The sequence below is a fragment of the Marmota marmota genome, unplaced genomic scaffold, assembly GCF_001458135.2.
Source record: "Marmota marmota marmota unplaced genomic scaffold, marMar, whole genome shotgun sequence".
Classification (NCBI taxonomy): Eukaryota; Metazoa; Chordata; class Mammalia; order Rodentia; family Sciuridae; genus Marmota; species Marmota marmota.
This window is the reverse complement of record NW_026000261.1, coordinates 3,768,698-3,778,847: the sequence shown is the minus strand read 5'-3', so window position 1 is coordinate 3,778,847 and position 10,150 is coordinate 3,768,698.

Here is a 10,150-nt window from a genome sequence, read left to right as displayed (position 1 = left end):
TCTTAAATACAGACAGCTGGGCCATCTGTTCCCTATGAATCATGTAAACAGAAGACTTGAGAGATGGATTTAAACACTTTCCAACCTGGTTCTGCCTTATTTCAAAAATGCAATCAACTGTCCAGAGATTTAACAGATGCAATGCTTATGATGTGACCTGCCAACTTGATCCCCTCGTGTAAAATAGAAACTTCTAGTTAGCAAATGAGGTCAAAACCTCCATCCTAGTCATATTTCTTTTTCTTGCTCATTTAATTTTTAGTACATAGGAAAGACATAAACAGGAAACAAAAATTACAGCAGTATAGAATGGTAAAATATAAGTAAAATGTTCCCTCGATGTCCCTTGCTCCCAGACAACTTTCTTTAGACCTTTGACATTTCTGTGTTTAGTGTATTTATGTTAATTGCCCTTCTTGTTTTATCAACTTTAATCTGCATTGAGACTTCCCACTAGAAAGATGATGAATTTGACTCCCTTTTTTCTCTCTTGATGAGACCAAAACCCTAACTCATGAATCCTACTTCTTCTCTCACCCTTGAGATTTTTGTAATAGTCTTTAGTTTTTATATTCTTTTATTCCTAGAGTGCAAGAAGTAAAATCAAGGATAAATAAATGAGATGGAGTCAAACTAAAAAGCTTCTTCTCAGCAAAGGACACAATCAATAGCATAAAGAGACAGCCTATAGAATGGGAGAAAATCTTTAACCACATGTACCTCATATAGAACATTAATTTCCAGGATATACAAAGAACTCAAAAAACTTAACACCAAAAATAAACAAATAACCCAATCAGTAAATGGGCTAAGGAACTGAATAGACACTTCACAGAAGAAAAAATAAAATCAATCAACAAATATATGAAAAAATGTTCAATATCTTTAGCAATTATAGAAATGCAAATAAAAACTACTCAAAGATTTCATCTCACCCCAGCCAGAATGGCAATTATCAAGAATACAGTCAACAATAAATGTTGGTGAGGATGTTGGGGGAAAAGGTACATTCATACATTGCTGGTGAGAATGAAAATTGGTACAACCATTATGGAAAGCAATATGGAGATTCCTCAGAAGACTTGTAATGGAACCACCATTTGACCCAGCTATCCTGCCTCTCGGTTATATACCCAAAGGACTTGAAATCAGCATGTTATAGTGATGCAGCCACATCAATATTTATAACAGCTCAACTCATAATAACTAACCTATGGAACCAACCTAGGTTGTTTTTTAAAAACGTGGTACATATACACAATGAAACATTACTCAGCCTTAAAGAAGAATGAAATGATGGCATTTACAGGTAAATGGATGAAGCTGGAGAATATCATGCTAAGTGCAATAAGCCAATCCAAAAAAAAAAAAAAAAGGCCGAATGTTTTCTCTCATATGTGGATGTTAATTCACAATAAGGGGGTGCTATGGAAGAATAGAGTTACTTTAGATTAGGTAGAGGATAGTAAAAGGGAGAGGAGGTATGGAGGTAGGAAAGATAGTAGAATGAATCAGACATTATTATCCTATGTATATCTATACCTATACTACTGGTAGAATTCTACATCCTGTACAACCAGAAGAACAAGAAATTATACTTCATTATCTATGATATATCAAAGTGCATTCTACTGTCATATATAACAAATTAAAACAAATTTTAATGTCTGGAGCTGTAGCTCAGTGATAGAGCACCTGCCTCCCACATGTAAGGCACTGGGTTTGATCCTCAGCACCACATAAAAATAAATAAATAAAGATATTGTGTCCATCTACAACTAAAAAAATTTAAAAAACAAATTTTAAAAATTAAAAAAACATATGTTTGACTAATTTCTTAATCCATTCCCTTGGTTTTTGTCTTATTATATTGAATGCAGTCAAATTTAATATTTTCCTTTTTATAGTCTACACCTTTTGTCATGTTGAGGAAATCTTTTCCTGCTGCAATGAAAATATTAATAAAAATGTTCCCCTGTATTTTATTCTGAAAGTTTTGGTATTTTGGTTCCTAAACTATCTGGAATTGATTGTTATATGTAGTGTGAAAGAGACACCTGATTTCATTTCTTCCATATGATAATCATTTGTTTTAACACCATTTATTAAATAGTTCATTTTTGCCCCACTGTTTTGCAATGCTACTTCTGTAACATATCAAGTGTTTATAATACTGTCAATAGAAGTATTAGTATTAGTCTGTCTCTGAGATATCTATCCTGTACTTTTACTGAATTTGCTCAAAATTAATTGCATATATTGGGGGCACCACCATGCTCCCAGCCTTGTTTTTTTTTTTCTGTCCTTAAGTAGGGAATATAATTTCTTATTCTAACTACTTCAGAGATTTGTCACAGAAAGCAAATGGCATAACACATATAAAGACACTTTAGCAAATCAAAGTAAACAAAGTGTTAACTCATATTATGGAACCATAACATGCTGGTATCAAAGTGACCCTAGACATCACTTAGTTAAGCCCTTTATATTTACAGAAGAGGAAACTAGGATTTAGAGCATGTAAGTTATATGCCCACAGAGAAGTTATCATTATGCTTTTAGATTATACTTCCTGAGTCCTCAGCCTAAACCAAAGAGTATTTTATCCAATCTCACTAAAAGATCAAGTCAAGAACTTAATCCTGAAGGACGTCTGTTGGACACTCTTCTTGTTTTCCCCAAAATATGATGTAATCTCTGAAATTTGATATATTACTTCCTGTGCCATATGGCCTATTTCAAGGTTGAATGGTGCAAATGCAATTTTGCATAGGCCACCTCTCATTTAGCTGCAGAGATTGATATGCATCACAGCCACTTAACAAATGGCATCTATCCAGTTGGCACCTATCACACAACTATTATGTGCTAAATATAAGGCACAGGTGATTTATGTTGTTACTTTATGTAAACAAGAACATCTATTTATAGAAACTGGCATTCTGAAAATTGGCAAACATACCTAAACAAAAGACAAAAGTTTGATTTAACCATTAAACAGAAATAAAAATAATTAAAAATTTACATTTTCATTGAGTTAGGAAAAAATCTGTCTCAGATCTGAATTTGGGTGGATATTCTGCAAATAGAAAGTAATTATTAGAAAATGTAAAGTGGAGTTACAAAAGCATTATTTTCCTTTTAATTGTGAAATGTATCATTTTTCACAGAAAGATTAAACATACCTATAGTTTAAGGATTAATAATAAGAAATAAGACAACCACTCCTGTATCTACCACTCAGGTTAAAAAATAATATGTTATCAATACCTGAATAGACTTCAGTATGCCTCGCTGCACAGGTCACTGCACATACTACGTGCTCTGACTACACAGCCAGATAATATGATTGTCAAAGGGAAAAAGCAAACAAATCATATTTGCTTCAACATATTTGTACCTTTGATTATAGGATTCCCTCAGGCTGGAATATTTATTGTTCCTTCATCTTCTTGATCAAAACTGACCTCCTTTTTCAAGGTTCAAGTCAAAGGCTAACTCTCTGTGAATCTATCCCTCATCTCATCAGTTCCAACTAACTTAACCTTCCTCTATACTTTCACAACATTTTGCTCAGCACTGATAACTGTTTAGCATGCATTTTATTCTGCTTTGTATTGCACATTTTTATATATTTGTCTCTTCCACTGGATTGTAAGGAACTTATAGTCTGGCAACAGACTTTCTTCGTTCATGACATAGAATCTTTCTGTCAGTCCCCATAAGTCTTGGTTCAAAGTGGTCCTCATTCCATGATATTTTCCTGGGAAAAAAAAGATAAATAGTCATTCTTTTTTCTTATTCACCGTTAATGAAGCATACAACATTTGAGTCCAAAGTCCTCTTAAGACATTATCCCCTATAGGCCAGTAATATACTTAATAATTATAATATATTTAACAGATGTATTATCTTGTGCTCCATAGAGAGGAATGTTTGTACTGAAAAGCACAGAAAGCCATTCCAAGATGTACTCCTAAAATCCAACCATAAAAAATATTATGGAAAATTTCGTGTGCTTTTTGGAAAATGTTAGCCAACTACCACTAAAATTTATGTCTATGTCTATTACCTGTTCCTCAAAAATCTGTTCTTACTGACTCTATAGAAAAGAGGGGAAATTTTTAATGTAGAGCTTTACTTTCACCATCTTATCAGCCAGCTTCATAATCAGTGGTTGTCTAGGTGGAATCCCAGAGGTGAAGTTAGAAGAGTAGCCATATATTTCCAATACACAAAATGTTGTGAGGAGCACTATGCTTATCTGGCTCTTATTCTAGTCCAGGAGGACTCAAGGGAGGAGCAATTTACCTAGTCATCAATTGGGTTTCCTTTTTTCATTATTGCAGACACATCCTTGAAAATACTAAACCTCTATATCAGCACTTTGAATCAATTTAGTCTACTGCCTGGCCCAGTTAGGACTCTAGGAACATAAATTCCAAAATGAATATCAGGGTATTCACCACTGAAATCTTCTTAGCTCTGTTGCTGAAGTCACATATCAAATCAGTGACACAGCCAAGATTCAAACTCATGCACTTTGGTTCTGTGGCCTGAACTCATAGCAATTACCTAATACTGTCTCTCCAATCTAGAATGTGCTGTAATAAGAAAAATGCTTAACAGTCTTTGTTGCTTCTTCAGTCAGGCTATCATATAAACCTCTGAGTCCCCAAAGTGATTTGTATTCAGTAACACTATGTTCTGTGAACAAACTCTTTAAATATGTTGAAGTAGAAAGATAGGTAGGTTTTAAATTAGATAAATCTGGGCTGAAATCCTAGCTCTATCATTCATGGAATCTTAGTATGAAAGAGGAACAAATCACTTTATATTCTTGAAGTATATACCTTTTTTTTTAACTGTAAAATGGAGATAACATCCACCACCTAGGATTGTTGTAATGTACCACTAAGATGATGTAGGGTTCAGCTTATAGGAAAGACTCATTTTTAAAATATTTTTAGTTGTAGATGGACACAATACCTTTGTTTTATTTACTTATTTATTTTATGTGGTGCTGAGGACCGAAGCCAGTGCCTCACACATGCTAGGCAAGTGCTCTTCCACTGAGCTACAACCCCAGTCCAGAAACACTCATTTAATAGTGTCTGTAATCCATGATGGGAAGTTGTAAGCAAAGTCCTGTGGATAGGGTTGGGGATATAGCTCAGTTGGTAGAGTGCTTTTCTTGCATGCAAAAGACCCTGGGTTTAATCCCCAGCAACACACACACACACGTGCGCGCGCGCGCGCACACACACACACACACACACACACACATATTTGTGTATAACAGGTAATTTTGTCCCTTTAATATTTTTCTCTAATAACTATGGAATACAAAACAGTGCATGTGAGGTTGACTTTCCAGTGATGTGATTTCCTCGTGTAATCTTTAGTCTTCATTCTTCTTCAATCCTCAATCTGAAAATCCTTTTAGCTCCAGTTTACAAATCAGCTAAATTGAAAACCTCAAGGACAATTAAACTTTTATGGAACATTAAAAAGGGGCTTGGAGGGGCTGGGGTTATGGCTCAGCGGTAGAGTGCTCGTCTCACATGTGCAAGGCCCTGGGTTCGATCCTCAGCACCACATATGAATAAATAAAATAAAGTTATAAAATAAAAAAGAGGAATAAAGGCTAACAAATTCTTTCAAAAAAGGGGGGGCCTGGAAACAGGTTTTGGTAAAGAAAAAAAAAACAATGATGAAAATATAGACCTTAAAAAATGCTAACACCAAAGGGTAGGAGTTAGTAAGGCTAGAAAAAGGAAAGTTCTGAATATAAGCTTGGCCTACATCAAGATTCTTGGATAACAATAATAATTATTTAATACTGACAATGTGCCATGAACTTTGATATGCCATCTATGTGGATCGTTTCATTTGAATCCCTATAATAACTGTTATATACAGAGACTATATATAACTCTCTAATACAATTAATATCACCATTTTGCAAATGAAAACTTCAAGGCACACAGAGGTTAAGTGTTTTAGTCAGCTTTTTCATCACTGTTACCAAAAGACCTGACAAGAACAATTAGAGGAGGGAAAGTTCATTTGGCTCATGGTTTCAGAGGTCTCAGTCCCATAGACAGCCAACTTCATAACTCTGGGCCCAAGATAAGGCAGAGCATCATGGCGGTAGAGTGTGGAAGAGGAAAACAGTTCAGAACATGGCCAGCAGGAAGCAGAGAGAGAGAGAGACCAACCCGGGTTCACCAGGGACTAAATATATATCCCAAAGTCATGCTCTTAGGATTAGCCACACCCTACCTGCCTACAGATACCCTCCAGTTAATCCACTGATTAGTTTATAACTGTTGTAATCTAATCATTTCACCTCTTAACTTTCTTAAATTATCTCACCCATGAGCTTTTGGGTGACACCTCATATCTAAACCATAATATTAAGTAATATTCTAAGGTCATTTATTGGCAGAACCAGGATATAGATGCAGGATAACTGGATCCCAAGCCTGTGATTTTAAACATCATATAGGACAGCAGCTTCTATTGATGAAAAAATATGTGATACATAGTTCTAAACACTTCTTGTGAATTATAATGATCCTCTAACAATCCTTGGAATCCAAGGCCATTATTTACCCCATCTGTCAGATTAAGAAATAGTGTTTCAAAGTTAAGTTACTTTCCGAAGCAAATCAATGACGGTTAAGATTCAAACTCATGTACTTAAATTCTGTGACCTGTACTCATTACTACCTGATACTCTCTCTCCAGGCCAAACAGGTATCATTAAGCACATCTAACAGACAAGAAACTCATGTCCAGTGTCTGTGATATGAGTACCAGAAATATATAGGATTATTGACTGTTGATTATATTAATTAGTATGTGTGTTGGATAAAAGACTATAAGCAATATGCCCATGATGTAATGTGAACTACAAAACTGAGATAAACTGCAGAACTTAGATAGACTTAAGTTAGTGATCTAAGAGTCTACTCCCTGGGTATACACCCCAGGCTTCACTCAGTTATCAGCTACAAGCACAACCAAGCTAAGACTTAAAAACCCAGACTTTGGGGGACCAGTGGGACTACAAGACCTGGACAGAGAGACCAAGACCTCCATCACTGTTGTTCCCCCTGCACCAGACTCATCTGGCCCTAATCAAGTTCCAGCAACCCAGGCTTAAGACACGTCACAGGTGAGCATCTAAGACCCTTGGGTGTAGACTCAGTTAGGACTTAGAATTAGAATGTGTGTCTGAAGTGTGATGAGCATTAATAAAATAAATTTGAATGAATCTAACTACGCATCAGACTGTCTTTAGAAATCGCCTGTGACAGTCTGAAGTGCCACAGCTACTCGGCTGAAATAGGTTCTATATCCAGAGTCCCCAAATCTTTTTCTCTTTTTTCATTAGGTTGCCTGACCTCTCCCCATGGAATCTGTCCTATGATTTGGGACTTTAGTCTACAAGGCCTTTTGCAGTTATGCCTTTGAGTCAAATAGGTAGCTAAAGGAAAACTTCTCAGTTTATAGTTATTCCACAGTAGTCTGGTAGATTAGTTACTATTCTTCCCCAATATTCCAAAACAGAAAATCCCTAAAGACTTGATCTAAAATGATTGTAAGGAATGAATAGCCCTAGAATGTTCCTTCTTAACCTCCCTCTCCCTCTCCCTCTTCAGGTCTTACAGGAAATACATTAGTAATTGCCACAGGAAAACTAATCATTCAACCAGTGCTACCTAACAAATCACCCTGAAATTATTTTACAAGTAACAGATGAGCTCAAGGTCCTGGAAGGCAAATGTTCTTGCTTCCTTAATTGCTGCCAGACTAAAAGCATGAGGCAAACAATATTGAAAATCTTAACTCTGAAATTCACTATCTCAGAAGGCAGAAATAGCTGTATATATCCCTGTTAAATAGGCTTATTGAAACCTTATTTGCTCAATATATTAATTAGAGATGCTAATATAACTCAACATCTGTGAAAATCCAAGAAGACATCTGTGGATCACTGAAACAAATATTAATTACATATTTTTACAACCCTTATAATAGCTAAGAAGCTCAAGGTAGTGTTAAACACTGGAATTTAGCCTTTTAATATACTCAAAACATAAGAAAGAGGCAAATGCTTAGTCCTTCCTATTTAAGTTAAAAAGAGAGACCAAAAAGATATTAAGACAGGTCTCTTAAAAGATATTAAGATTTTCAGCTCACTGTTATGTGCTTAAAGATTCTACACAGAACTGATTCTAGGTAAAATTATGAGGGCGAAATTTGTCTTGAGGACCTTCTGCATTTTCCTTCACCTCCTCACACACTGTGATTCTCTCTTCCCCTTATCTAATGGTCTAATGCCAAAAGACTTTAATTATGGCTTGTAATATGGACTAGATCTATATTCTATGACTCCCTATCCTTATTCTTTACTCTGGAAATAACCTGGGTCCCATTTCAATAGGATTTCTTACAAATTGTCATGTATGAATGGAATCAGACTTCTGGGAAAAGATGTGATGGACATAAAAGTACCAATGGGTAAAAATTGGATGTAGGAAGACATAGAAGTAGAACAACAAAACTCTTATTTTTCCCAGAACTAAAGGGTTTCCTGAAACATGGAATTTTCTATTATAAAACCAGTAAAGTCCCAGACAAACTGAAACAATTTGTAACTCATGGATTATTTTTATAATTATCAAAAAAATAGAAAAAGACCTAAATGCTCATTGATAGAGTAATATTTGAGCATATGTGAGACCTCATTTTTAGAATACTTCCCAGCTATTAAATCTCTATGTATTGAAAAGATGACTATGGGAATTTTTGTTTTTGCTGAGGTGCTGGGAATCAAACCCAAGGCCTGGCGGATGCTAGGCAAGCACTCTATCACTGAACTATATGCCCAGCCACATTTTAAATTTTAGTTTGAGATGGAATCTAAGTTGCCTAGGCAGGCCTTGAACTTGTATTTATCTTGCCTTAGCCTCTAAGTAGCTGGGACTACAGGGATTATTAAATTAAAAATAAAACTATGCAATTATATGGCTAGTATGATACCATTTTTGTGAAAAACTTTAAAAAAAGAACAAGAGCTGGGTACAGTGGCACCGATAATCTCAGCAGCTCAGGAGGCTGAGGCAGGAGGATTGTGAGTTCAAGGCCAATCTCAGCAATTTAGCAAGGCCCTAAGCAACTCAGTAAGACCCTGTCTCTAAATAAAATGTAAAAACGAGGGGCTGGGGCTATAGCTCAGTGGAAGAGCGATTGCCTTGGATGTGGGAGGCACTGGGTTTGATCCTCAGCACCACATAAAAAAATACACAAATAAAATAAAGGCATGCTGTCAACCTACAACTAAAAAATGTAAAAACAGGGTTGAGATGTGGCTCAGTGGTTAAGTGCCCCTGGTTTTAATCCCTGGTAACAAAAACAAACAAATCCCTGGTAACAAAAACAGTATAACTAAAGACTATATTTTCATATTAGGCCCAACCCTAAAAAATGAAAAGAAAATAACTTGGCACTCTAAAATCCATTTTTGTGCTGATTAACACCAGGGTGGCCTCTTTATTTTGAAAGATCAGTAGGGCAATTATTAATAGTTATTATTATGTCAGGCCTAGGACATTTGAAAAATCTATCCTAAATACACAAAAGAACAAAGATATTTGGAAAAATTTACAATTCTAGTGTAAAAATATACCAGAAAACATGTAATTATTCAAATACAAATGAAAAATATGAATAATAGAATGAAAACAAATAGTCATTCTTTTCAATTTCTTTTAAAGTGGCCTAAAACGGAAGTTCAAATGGAATTGTTGGTAATGGAAGTGAAGAGAGTAAAAAACATGTTAAAGATAATGTTATCCAATAAATAGAAGTTTAAATGAATAACAATGTAGAGTTGTTTAAATTTAATAGTGGAATAGAACTTTAATGTGAACAAGTTCATTGTATTTACATACAACAAATGAATAAAAATGATTAGAAAGCTCAATGTGTGTATCCATGACCATCCCACCCTGAGCATGCCTGATCTTGTCTGATCTCAGGAGCTAAGTAGGGTTGAGCCTGGTTAGTATTTGGATGGAAGAAAACTCAGTGTGTGGACTATATTCAGTGCAAAAATTGTGACTAAATTATGTTATAT